This window comes from Salvelinus sp. IW2-2015, unplaced genomic scaffold (assembly GCF_002910315.2).
Source record: "Salvelinus sp. IW2-2015 unplaced genomic scaffold, ASM291031v2 Un_scaffold2230, whole genome shotgun sequence".
NCBI classification, from domain to species: Eukaryota; Metazoa; Chordata; class Actinopteri; order Salmoniformes; family Salmonidae; genus Salvelinus; species Salvelinus sp. IW2-2015.
The window spans coordinates 159,620-173,747 of NW_019943560.1; the positions used below are offsets into that span (position 1 = coordinate 159,620).

Sequence of the window (14,128 nt, forward strand, 5' to 3'; positions counted from 1 at the left end):
GTTACTATCCGGCTACCACCCTTTACCCTTGCCTGGCCGTCACGGTACTATCCGGCTACCACCCTACCCTCCTTACCTGGCCTTTCACGGTTAGCTACCGGCTACCACCCTGGTACCCTGCCCGGCCTGTCACTGTTACTACTCGGCTAACACCCGGGTACCCTGCCCTGCCTGTCACTGTTACTATCCGCTACCCACCCAGTCTAGCCCTTGCCCTCGCGCCGGACACTGTTACTAGCCGCCGTACCACCCAGACCCTGCCTTGGCCTTCACGTTTACACTCCGGCGTAGCCACCCCCGTACCCTGCCCTGCCTTGTCACTGTTCTACTATCCGGCTACCCACCCGGTACCCCTGCCCTGGCCTGTCACTTACTATCCGGCTACACCCAGCTACCCTCCCCTGCCTGTCACTGTTACTTACCGTACACCGGGTACCCTGCCCTGGCTGTTCACTGTTTACTATCGGCTACCACCCGGGTACCCTGCCCTGGCCTGGTCACTGTCACACCGCTTACTCTACCCTGCCTGTCGACTGTTAGCTACCAGCTACCACCCGTACCCTTGCCCTGAACGATTATTCACTGTTACTATCCGCTACCACCCAGTACCTGCCCTGCCTTCACTTTACATCCGGCTACACCCGTACCCTCCTGCCTCACTTACTATTCCGGCTACCAACCCTAGTACTCTACCCCTCCTAGTCACTTGTTACTATCCGGCTACCACCCCGTACTCTACCCTGGCCTAGTCACTATTACTTATCCGGCTACCAGCCAGGACTCTACCCTGGCCTTAGTATTACTACGGCTACCACCAGGACTCTACCCTGCCTTAGTCACTGTTACTATCCGGCTCCAACCCCATACTCTACCCTGCCTAGAGACCCCTATGTACTGTCACTGAACAAGTTCACTTAACAAGTTTACATACTGTTTTACTCAACTTCAATGACATGCTGCATTCTATCAAGCTCATCGATATACACTTACGGGTGCACACACCTCTTTTCTATTCCTATACTGTCAATCGGTCTTACCACATTATACTATATATATATATATATTCCGTCTCGACATTGCCTGCTCTGATATTCTATAATTTATTAGTATTTTTCATAGATCATAATTTTTTATTCCATGCTAGATGCACTGTTAGAAACACAAGCATTACACTGCACCTGCAATACATCGACCACCATCCTGAGTTACCAAGAGGACCAATAAAATGTTGATGTTGTGTCGTGTGTGTGTGTGTGTGTGGGTGTGGGTGTGTGGTGTGTGTGTGGATGTGTGGTGTGGTGTGTGTGGGTGGTAATCTGTTCTAAACTCCAAATCAACACTTGATAAAGCAGCGAGGACCCACAAGTAACATTTCACGCTGCTCCAGGAAGCAGGCCAATGTGACATAGACACAAGCTCTAATCCTACACAAGCCATCCGGCTCTCAACTACACATAACAAGTTACAAAATATCAGCTAGCGATTACCAAGCCAATACGCCATAGCAGTGACAAGCCGTATAAAAAAGAAACGCCGAAAACTGTACCATGCCGTAGACATGCCGTTGATAGCCAATACTGCGTAAATTCCATAACAGTATGTTTAAAATACGAGTACTATGCATGAGTTGATTGCTCTTTGTTGTCTTCGTTGTGCGAGATGACGCAATACGAATGGAAATCTGTGCAGACTTAGGAGAAAACGGAGATGGAGAGGAAAAGCAAGGATATGAAACAAGGAAATGAGGAGAGGAAAGAAAGATAGAAAACAAGGAGAAGAAATTCTATTTCCCACGTTCAGAGAGCGAAAGGGGGGAGCAGGTGCAGTGGACACACCCACACACTTAAAAAGTGGTTCAGTCCCAACAAACCAGTCTAACAGTCTGAAATAAAACCTCTCTCTCACCAACAAAAACGTGGAAACCGGCAGTAGCCTACCTGCACACCTTAACCTACACATTACTCAGGGAAAAGAGGAGAGAGGAGACCAGAGGGGAGAGAAAGAGTAGGGAGAGAAGGGCTGAAGCTGAAAGGGAGAGCGAGAGAGAAGGAGAGAGAGAGAGCGAAGAGAGAGAGCGAAGAGAGCGAGAGTAGGGAGAGCACGTAGCGCCGTGAGAAGGGGAGAGAGAGAGAGAGAAGCCAGAGGAGGAGAGAGGAGAGAAGAGATGAGAGAGAGAGAGCCAGAGAAGAACGCGGACGAGAGAGAGCGAGCAGAGAAGAGTAGGTGAGAAGGGAACGAGACGAGAGAGACGTGACGAGAGAGACGAGAGAGAGAGCAGAGAGAGAGAGCGGAAGACGGAGAGCGAGATAGCGGAGAGAGTAAGAGTGGAAGGGCGAGAGAGAGAGAGCAAGTGAAGGAAAGAAAAGCTAAAACAAGAATGACTGAAAATATCCCCCAGACAGACAATTTAAGGCACTCAGAGACCAGCACAGTATCTCCCCAACTGATTTCACCCCAGAGCCAAAATTCCCAACAGACAAATCCCTCGTCCCCGACACCATATAACCAGCGTTAGAGAATAATCTCTCTCTGTTTCACTCTGGCCTTGCATCCGCTTTTCTGTGGTCGATGGGCTAAATGTGTTGCTGCTTGCGTCAGTGGAGCTTCTGATTACCTGTTTTCGGGGCGGAAAACAGAGAGTCTGGTTTCTGCATATATACCACAGAATGGGACAGAATGAGGAGGTACGTGCGATCTTCAGTGCTATTGTATGTAACAGGCCCAGAGCTCACTGCCCCTCCGGAGGGATCTAGAACTGAAACCCTTCGGGTCCCAGGCTACCATTCCCAATCACGCCCATGCTGCCAATGAGACGGTATCATAGCAACCATAACCCTCACCCCAGCCTCTAACCCCCTCAGAATAAAACAAGACCGTCGTAAAGAGACTTGACTAAGAGGAACAGACAGATTAAAAACTAATCAAATACAAAACGCAGCAACTGAAGACCACAACTACAGACCAGATGTAAGACCAACAACTACCGACAGGTCAGCACTACAACTACAGACAGTAGACTAAACTGCAAATCTCTTAACAAACTACATAGTAAAACCAAACTAACTAGCTTAGAAATGTCCTATAAACAAACTACAACTCTACAAAACCCAACTACAATCAACACCCAACTACAACCTACAAAACCCAACTACAACTTACAACCAACTACAACTCTACAACCCAACACAACGCTACAACCCAACTACAACTCACAACCAAACGTTACAACCAAAACGTACAACCCACAAACACCTACAACCCAACTACAACCCCAACTACAACCCAACTTACGACACCCAACTCAACTCAACTACAACTCAAACTACAACTCTAGCAACCCAACTCAACCTACAACCCAACTACAACCCAACTACAATCTCACTCAACTCACTTCACAACTCAACTACAACCCAAACTACAACCTCTAAAACAACTACAAACTCACACCCAACTACACGTTCTACACACCCAACACAACTCTACAACCCCCACACTACAACTCCTACAACCACTACACTCTACAAAACCAACTGACACCGCCAACTACAACCCAACTTACAACCCAACTGCCAGATAAGAACAGGAGTCTTGGTGTTGCTGCAGGGATCTGCGTCCCAAAGCGACGCCAGAGATCTGAAGCTGGAAAACTCCTGAGAGATAGACAGGTAATCGACTTGACAGTCTGAAACACCCCCTCCACGACATCACACAGGTCCGCAGTCATACCCCACTCCTGCTCCATATGGGCATAAAAAAGGACAAAACATCAGAGAAAGCGAAGCGTGAAAGGAGGTGAGAGGCTTCACCGTGAATGTGGGGCTACAGCCCACCTGTTCCCCAAATCAAAAGCTTCAATCACAAACGCCCATATATCGTCTGTAACCCTGTAGACAAGAGACGGACAATTCCAGAATACACCATCTGCATGCACACACACACACACACACACATAAGGTAGCACCATACCGGTACACCTGTTTGCAACACGGCACACACCATCCTCATGTCAAGCGTTGACCATGAACAAACATTCGAAGCCAGAGCAAAAACACACGTGAGTGGGTGTGTGTGTGTACCACACCACACACCGCTCCTCGCTTGGCAGTCAAACCCTTTGACAGCCTTATCTCTCTGATTTCTGATGATTGCTTTAGTGCCAGGCCTCCTCAGCTCATAGCATTTCCACCACGCTCAACAATAGCCGACATTAGCATTTTCATAGATTGATTTATCTCTGAATGAGCCAGAGATAGTGTAGCCTAGCCGTTATCCAAATAGAGTAGCCAGTAGCATTTCCATTGGTAGATATGGTCGGAGTGTTCCTACTAGCGTTAGCGGTAGCTCCCCCATCACCTAGTGTCCACCCGAGTCCTCTCGCTCTTTTGATCCAACATGGTCAGTGCTCACAGAACGAGGAGAACAGGAAGGAGAGCGAACGAAGAAGGAGGGGAACAAGAGGAGGAACGGGGAGAAAGAAACATGAGAGAACAAAGTCCATACTACACGCGAACACAACCTATTGAAAAGTTCAATCTCAGCTGTGGGAGGTGTTTGCATGACGTGAGAAAAACATTTACTTTCTTAAGCACGCTCTTAATACGTGGACAGTTATAACAGCAATAAGCACCCGGTGTTGTGGCTATATGGCCATATACCACGGCCCCTTGCCCCTTGGGGGCTTTGGGCTATCCAGCGCACTCTGTGTTGCTGTCGTGACGAATAAACAAACCCATAGCCGTGGTATATTGACAGTATACCATACCCCCTCGTGCCTGCATGCTAATCATTGACAGTCACAACGAGTTTCAATCGACATCTTAAGTGATGGAAAATGGATCTGGCGAGTTTAATAAAAAGTTGAACGATAAGAAACATAAATCACCTAAAACATTACCTCAGTTTAATATGCTGCTGTGTTCCCCATATTCAGCTACAAATAGAACTCAGGTTTGCCGTCATTTAGCTAGTTAGCTACGCAGCGCTTCTTACATTCCACAAAGCCTAGAATTCACTAGTTAGTACTTCTAAACACAAAATACCTTTTTATGGCCTGATTCAGTCACAGGTCACTGAGATATATTTGGTACCATGCAAAATAGTTACTTCTTGACAGAAATGGCCTATAGACCAGACTCAAGGAACCACACAGACAACAGTCCTCCACGCTACGGAAGGAATTGATACGTGCGTATCAATATTCAGAGACAAAAAGTATGTCGCATCAAACAGATGGCCATCAGATTTCCACCAATGCTCTTCATAGTAGGACACATCACTGCACTCCCTCTGTAAATTGTGTCATCCTGTATACCCCGCGCAAGACCACACTTGTATGCTCTATTTATAAACCCTCTTAGGCCTCACTCCCCCCTTATCTGAGATATCTACTGCGGCCCTCATCCTCCACATAACAAACACCCATTCTGCCAGTCACATTCTGCTTAAAATCCCCAAAGAACCACTCCCTGTCCACTCCTTTCAGTTCGCTGCAGCAGCGACTTGAACAGCCAAGATGAGCTGCAGTTAGATATCTCAGATGGGGGAGTAGTCTAACACTCCAAAACTGTACAGTTTATCATCCATCTCTCATTCAAACTCATCATGACACTCCTACGACAGTGGCTGCGTTTGTGAGATCAGGTTGTCTCACCTTTCCTTGCCCTTTGTGCTGTACTTGGCCCTAATAATATTCTATGGCTGTACATATTGCTGTTTGTTGCCTAATTAGTTGCTATTCGGTGCTACGTGTTGTGTACATCGTTGGCTGCGTTGCTATGTTGTTTTGTCGTAGGCTCTCTCTTTTATGTAGTGTGTGTCTGTCCTCGTTTGATCCTGTGTTTGTTCCCATACGTGTGAGTATTGAGTTTAATCCAAGCCCCCGTCAACCAGGCCTTGCCTTTGGCTAGCCCTATGCTAAATCAAGAGATGGTTCCTCACGACTCGCCTAGTTAAATAAGTTAACAAAATATAACATGTGCAAGTGCCGTGAGGTATTTTGACGAAAAAAACACCATTGCAACGCTACCAACTCCATGACCTTCCATCGTCCCAGTTCAGTGGGATTCCCTTTCCATAACCTCGAACAAGAAAATAACACAACAGAGGGGATTTGGCCTGCCAGCACAGGGAACAAAACTGCCGTCTCCCTCTTCTATCGCAGCATATTACTCCTCTGTCTCTCCCTTTATCTTTCCTAAGATGAGATTCGATCCACGAGTATATCCCTCCTCCCTCTACTCTCCTCCATTTCCTCCCTCCCTCCCTCCTCACAAATCGACCGAACCCCCCCACCCACCGCCAACGCGTGGACAGCCGAACCACGGCGGACCTTCGCTCCTAACCCACCAGCCACCACCGCCCATCCCAACTATCCCCACCCCTCCACCACGTTCCCACCCTCTCACCTCCACTCATCGTTCCTCACCCTCATCCACCATCGTTCCTCACCCTTCATCTCCACCATCGTTCCTCACCGTCAGCCACCATTCTCCTTCACCTTCATCTCCACCATCGTTCCCACCCTTCATCTCCACCATCGTTCCTCACCCTTTCATCCCACCAGCGTTCCTCACCTCATCTCCACCACTTCCTTCACCCTTCATCTCTAACACGCTACCTTTCCATCCCACCATCGTTCCCGCCACTTCCCATCTCCCATCATTCCCTCTCTGCCACAGCATTCACACTAGCATCTGCAACATTAATCATTCTCACAGACAGAGAGGAGGGAGGAGAGCAACGAAGCAGAAAAGAACAGACGGAGAGGAGAGAGAAGGCAGAAAGTAGAAGACAAGAAGAGAGAAAAACAACGAGAGTGTAAGCTTTCTGCCCAATCAGATACGTCTAGTCGGGAATTTCTCTTGGGTTACTCACATCCGCATGCTAATCAGATTAGCCTACTTTAGCTCCAACCATCCCGCAGAACCAATCCCGTACAGGTTAATACATTAACAAGATTAACATTAGACAAAAAATATATAGTAATCCAAATTTACAACTGAGATCAACACAGGAGAAAGATTAGTTCTTTTAACTCAAACTCTGTCAATCGTTATCGTGCTAGCTGCCAAATTCAAATCGTCAGCTAGCTTCACTGTCTAGCTCCAACCTGTTACTTGGTAACCATGCAACGTGGTCACTGGGCAGCACTAGCACCTCTGGAGAGCCTTACGGTTGTGGGCGGAGCAGTTGCCGTACCAGGCGGTGATACAGCCCGACAGGATGCTCTCGATTGTGCATCTGTAAACATTTGTGAGTGTTTTTGGTGACAAGCCCGAAATTCTTCAGCCTCCTGAGGTTGAAGAGGCGCTGCTGCGCCTTCTTCACCATGCTGTCTGTGTGGGTGGACCATTTCAGTTTGTCCATGATGTGTACGCCGAGGAACTTTAACTTTCCACCTTCTCCACTACTATCTCCGTCGATGTGGATTTGGTGCTGCTCCCTTTGCTGTTTCCTGAAGTCTTCGATCATCTCCTTTGTTTTGTTAACATTGAGTGTGAGGTTATTTTCCTGACACCACACTCCGAGGGCCCTCACCTCCTCCCAGTAGGCCGTCTCGTCATTGATGGTAATCAAGCCTACCACTGTAGTGTCGTCTGCAAACTTGATGATTGAGTTGGAGGCGTGCATGGCCGGGCAGTCATGGGTGAACAGGGAGTACAGGAGGGGGCTGAGAACAAACCCTTGTGGGGCCCCAGTGTTAAGGATCAGCGGAGTGGATATGTTGCGTCGTCTGTCAAAGCAACTGGAAAATGTCCATGGCAGGCATTGTCACCTTGGGCTGCAACATAACTTCTGAGTGATAGCAAGCACGAGCACCACAACCGATCAGCCTACATTACTGCGCAAACACACATCATTACTCAGACAACTAGCGTAGCCATGTCACTTTTAACTTGCTGTTTGGACAGTCAGTATTCCAAAACTGATTGAGCATTAAGGCTTGCAGTGTGAACAAGGCTTTAGAAATTCTCTCCAAACCATCTATTATTGTGTCCGTCCACATAGTACTTGTGTTTTAGTATAGATTAATGTATTGTGTTCTAGGTGAGTGTGGTGCAGGACTCTGTGAACAWCTCTGGCCAGCCCAACATGATATAGTATTGATCATGTAAATGTATAGATAATGTATTGTATGTTATATTGTATATTTAACAATGCCACTTAATATAATGTTTACATACCCTACATTTCTCATCTTATATGTATATACTGTACCATCTACTGCATCTTGCCTATGCCGTTCTGTACCATCACTCATTCATATATCTTTATGTACATATTCTTTATCCCTTTACACTTGTAAAAAGGTAGTAGTTGTGGAATTGTTAGGTTAGATTACTCGTTGGTTATTACTGCATTGTCGGAACTAGAAGCACAAGCATTTCGCTACATTCGCATTAACATCTGCTAACCATGTGTATGTGAGTGTGGTGCAGGACTCTGTGAACATCTCTGGCCAGTCCAACATGGTTTAGTATTGATCATGTAAATGTATAGATAATGTATTGATCATGTAAATGTATAGATAATGTATTGTATGTTATATTTTATTCTAGGTGAGTGTGGTTCAGGACTCTGTGAACATTTCTGGTCAGTCCAACATGAACATGCTGAAGGTTCCAGAGTGCCAGCTGTCAGATGACCTGGGGAACCTGTGGCAGTGTTCCCGCTTCACTGACTGTTCCCTCTATGTGGGGGGGCAGGAGTTCAAGGCCCACAAATCCATCCTGGCAGGTAACACTACTACTACACCACCACTACTACTACACCACCACTACTACTACACCACTAATGCGCTACTAATACTACACCACCATTAATACACTACTACTACATCTCTAATACACTACTACTACTAATATACTTCTACTACTATTATACTACTACACCACTAATACACTGATACTACTACTAATATACTACTACATCTCGAATACACTGCTACTACTACTAATATACTACTACTACTACACCGCTACTAATACTACACCATTGCTACACTACCACTAATACATTACTTCTACTACTACTACAACACTACTACTACTAATACAATACTGCTACTACTACTACTACACTACTTCTACTACAACACTACAACTACTACTACACTACTACTAAACTACTGCTACACTACTTCTACTACTACTAAACTACTGCTACACCACCAATACATTTCTTCTACTACTACAACACTACGTCTAGTACTACTACAACACTACTACTACTACTACTACACCACCAATACACTACCTCTACTACAATACTACTACTACACCACTAATACACTCTACTAAACTACAGCCACACTACTATTACTACATCACTAATACACTACTACTACTTGCACCACCACCTACTACCTAGCTACACTACTAATACAGCTACCACACTCTCTGCTATTAGCACCTGCCCAACTTACCACTCACACTACTACAATATCACTACTGCCCCAACCACAATACTACTGCTAAATACTAATACCTACTTCTTCTGCTACTACACCCACCTACTAACAGAAACTACACTACACCACTACTAAACTACTGCCTACACTACTACTAACACCACAATGCAACCCAACTTCTACTACTCACTTCAATACTAACTCACTTACACTCCTCGAGCTACTACTGCTACCTACATCATAAATAGCATTACTTCTACACACTCCACTCATTACTACACTCTACTACTACAACACATTCAACCACTATCACTACTACTATGCCCTACTGCACCAATTACATCACATACAAACCATTTACCAATACACCTCCTACTCCTACCTCTTATCCAACTCACATACTACCTATCTTCTGCCCTCACTTGCTACATTGGCTACTATACTACCCTACTCTACCTGCACTAACTACAACTGCTACAACTCCTACACCAATACATAACCACATACCATAATGTAAGCACTCTCAATCTCACTAATCTGACTACTCAACAAACTACTAAACTCATTAATACTAAATACCCTAAGTAGACGAACGAGGAGCGTAGAGATAGTAGAACAGACCGACTAAATTAATTGGTACCTTGTTAGCGTTACTGAGGCTATGAGTATCGATTTGACTACTACATTGTAGTAGTAGTATGCAGTATGATGTGTGTGGATAGCATTTATAACTATACAGCCAGGAAATAGTGTACAGGGTATCCTGTAGGTACTGTCGTGTGACGACTAAGTATAATCTGCAACACTCAGGTAGCTATACTAACATGGTGCCACTTAGTGTAAACGTACTCAGCTTACTGACTTAGTAACTTGCACATCAGCTATATCATCGTGTGCTGTGATTAAGTTAAATAGCAGCTTAGTGCTTGCCAGTCAGTTAGTATGCAGTATGTTGTGCTGAGGTCGTGTAGTGCTTGAGTGTGTGTGTGTGTCCAGATCGTTGGACTTAGATTGTGTTGTAGCGTGGTAGTTGTGTGTTGTGGACTGTACTTAGTGTGTGTACAGCGATGCTAGCTTGTGATGTGTACCTGATTAGTGTGTGTGTAGATGTGATCGCAGGTACTAGTATGGCAAATGCATGTTGTGTGTGGTAAAGTATCGCAGGAAATGTGTGTGTACGGTAGTTGCAAGTACTGTGTGTGTGTATTGCGGTAGTATGCAGGATGTGTGTGTGTGGTCCAGTGAGCTGAATCACAGGACGTTGCTGTGTGTGTGTGTGTAGTGTGTGTGTGTGTGTGGACTTGATGTGTGGCAATGTCGTTGTAGATTGTGTACATGTAGTCGTCGACTGTAGATTACACGAACTGATTGATGTCAGTCGTTTCTGAGCATGCTACGTTGTGTGTGTGTGTGTGTGTGTGTGTGTTCGGAGAAGGAGGTCTACTACACTGGATCTGTGTGTGCAGCTGTAAGCTACTATGGCAACAGTATGTGTGTGTTCGACTCCGAGTAGTACTGCCCGGATAGTGTGGTGGTGATGAGTATGTAACATTGACTCGGATGTGAGTGGTGATCAGTGACGCCTAACTGTATAGTTAGATCGCAATATTGCTGAGTCTTGAGCGATAGATCATGCTAGGCATGAGCTAGGTGTGCTTGCGGTCACGTAATGCAGGTACTGAGAGTACGTGATGTAGTGTGTGTGTGTGTGTGTGGCTGTGTGTGGTCTCCATCTGGCTGAGTGCTAGTGCTGACTTGTGGTGTGTGAGTGTTGTGTACTATTGATCCGCTGCTTGATGTGTACAGTGTGGGCAGCAATGTCAGTACTTCATTATATTGTGTGACTTAGATGTGTGTGTACTGGTGCGGTAGCTCAACATGCACAACGTAGCTTGACTTGGACTGTAATAACGATATGTGCTGGTTGACTGTACTGTGTGGGTAAGCAGCACAGGATGATTGCTAGCTACTGTGAGATGGTGACTCTTATGTGTGACGAATTATAGCAGTGGTGTGTGTGTGGTATCATATAAGTATGTTTACAGTTGTAATCAGCTCTATTGGTATGCTCTGATCTATGGGGTGGCCTCACTATGCACACTATAACTCGCTTCTAACTGACGTCATTCGAGTGAGGAAGGAATATATGAGGGGGTTACACCACCATAACTCACAACGAGACACTCACAACAACACATACTACTACACCACATACAACAGATAACCACACTCGACCCTACACACCACACACACACATTTTGCCTTCATGGCCTATCCTCGGATAGATGAAGCTAAAATTAATTTCATTCAAATCCATATTTTTCGCTAACCTAATACCTAAAGCACCCTAACTCTAACCATTATAGTAATGACCCAAACACACTCACAAACTCATAAGCGCTAAACCACTAACTTTCTATAACCCTAACACCTCACATAAAACCCACTCATAAATCACAAAAACCTAAATCCTACTACTACTAACACTACACACATTATCCACCCCTTAATATACTACTACAATTCTAAACACTAACCCTCAACCTAGGCTTAACTGCTAACCCTAAAGCTTTTGTCACACTGTTAACTGTATACGATGCCACAAATACAAAATTTGTCTCACTCTATACACTTAGGACAATTAGCTATTCCTTGTTTTATGATATTACACTAGAGTGTCCCCTAGTTACTAACCATAGATAAGAAGAACATACCCTCACCTCACTCAGCACACTCACACAATACTTGACGTATGGGCCTATAGCATCATGTGCCTCCACGACAATAGCACTCTCTACAATATTCTACACATACTACTACGTGAGGAACCACTTACTGAGAGAGATAGGCTTATCCTATATATACTAACATGAGCATACCTGGGCTGGAACGCCCAAGTCTGAAGGAATGTTTAAAACAAAATCATCACGAAACGCACCGTATTCCTTCGAGGAGACACTCACACACACAACATATCACTCAACTACACACCACTATATACACTACCACACTCAGAGACAACCAACCCACATCAATACCACACACACCTACAACTCGCTACAACAACACACACACACCACAACACTACTAACGACAACAACTCAAATCTATCTCGAACTCAATCTACAGCACCACCTTATACACTTGAACTAACAAATGACCACTCGAGCTTTAGCTATCATAAGATTAACAGGGTAATCATGTGGATTACAATAAAAGACTTACTTATCTTATTCATTACTTACTCTTAAATAACCTACAATCCATAATCACCTACTCCTAATACAACTCAATAATATACTACTACACCAGATTATCAAATAGCTTTATATGGTTTAGGCACTATACATAAGCAGACTAATAAACAAAAATAACACTATATTTATCTATGCAGCTCATCCTATATACTAGTACCTGAGTACCTATGTTAAAGGTTTGTACTGGCACTGCGACGCATGACAGCTGCCGAGGATGAGCTTATTCAATACTTTAGCTATTTAGCACCTTACGACCAAGGCTAACAAACACCCGATTACAGTAGGCTGTCCCACAAAAAGAAACATATCGAGCGTTACTCAACTCCGGAAAGACCCTCTGTACTCTTTCTAACAATCGCCATTCGAGTGTTAGAACTATATATTATATATATATATATATATATCTCTCACACTACTCCATCAAAATCAACACCGAATCACACCGACTGGTTTAAATAAAAATCAAACACCTATGTTAGTATTGAGAATCTGTCTGAACCTTTAATATATCAAACATTGATCAAGAGGGTGTCAGTAAAATCACTAGCACAAGTGATCATAGATAATTGCACAGCATATTACACTGGAGTCTCTAGTCCGCTACGCTACCTCTGAGGCTGTCTCAGATCTATTACAACTCAATGTAAAATAGCCTACTAAAGCCGCATATACAAAACATTAGCAAACTAGACAATATATTCCAGCTAAAAGAAATAAACTATCACCTATAATACATATTCGTATACTACCATGGCCTGACGACAACCGGCCCACCACACTAAACAACACCACCACTAATACAAAAACCACCAACTACTACTACACTAGAAAACATGTGCACACCTATTCGAATAACTATAACTACTAATCCTTGGTTCAGCCCCAAATGGGTCCAGCCAACGGGTCAGCCCAACGGGTCACCCAATGGGTCACACCACAAATAGGTATTCAACACCACTAACCTTGCATAGTGCACATCTACACCTAAACACACTGCTCACTTACCAAAACTCTTTGCACTTCCGAGACACTGTTGGAGTTGCAGCAATGAGACAAAATCGGAAAACTACGAATTTAGGGAATTAACACACGAAATTGGCGATCGGGGGGGAACAGTGATATTTTTTAAACACTAACTCAAACTAGACACGCTTTATGAATACTACACAACATGTCTCCGTACATTCGATAATAATTCCACATCACATAGCACTACGAGTTTGTTGAGACTTTTACTTCAACATAAACACACCCAATCAACTACTACACTTATCAATAAGACACGTCATCTCATCTAAGGTAACATAATTACACACACTTCAGGCAAATCACTTATTACGCGCAGATCCCATCTTGCACCTATCATGACAGGCAATAACTAATACGCAGCACTGAGAGGCTACAATATACGTATCATCTGATGGTGCATAACGATACTCCTACTTGACCAACTACTTTGATT

At 44.5% G+C, this 14,128-nt stretch overlaps 1 pseudogene; it reads left to right on the plus strand.

Moving 5' to 3' along the window:
- Positions 1–8,864, plus strand: part of LOC112073330 (speckle-type POZ protein-like A) — a 77,124-nt pseudogene extending 68,260 nt beyond the window's left edge.
- The last annotated feature ends 5,264 nt before the right edge of the window (positions 8,865–14,128 follow it).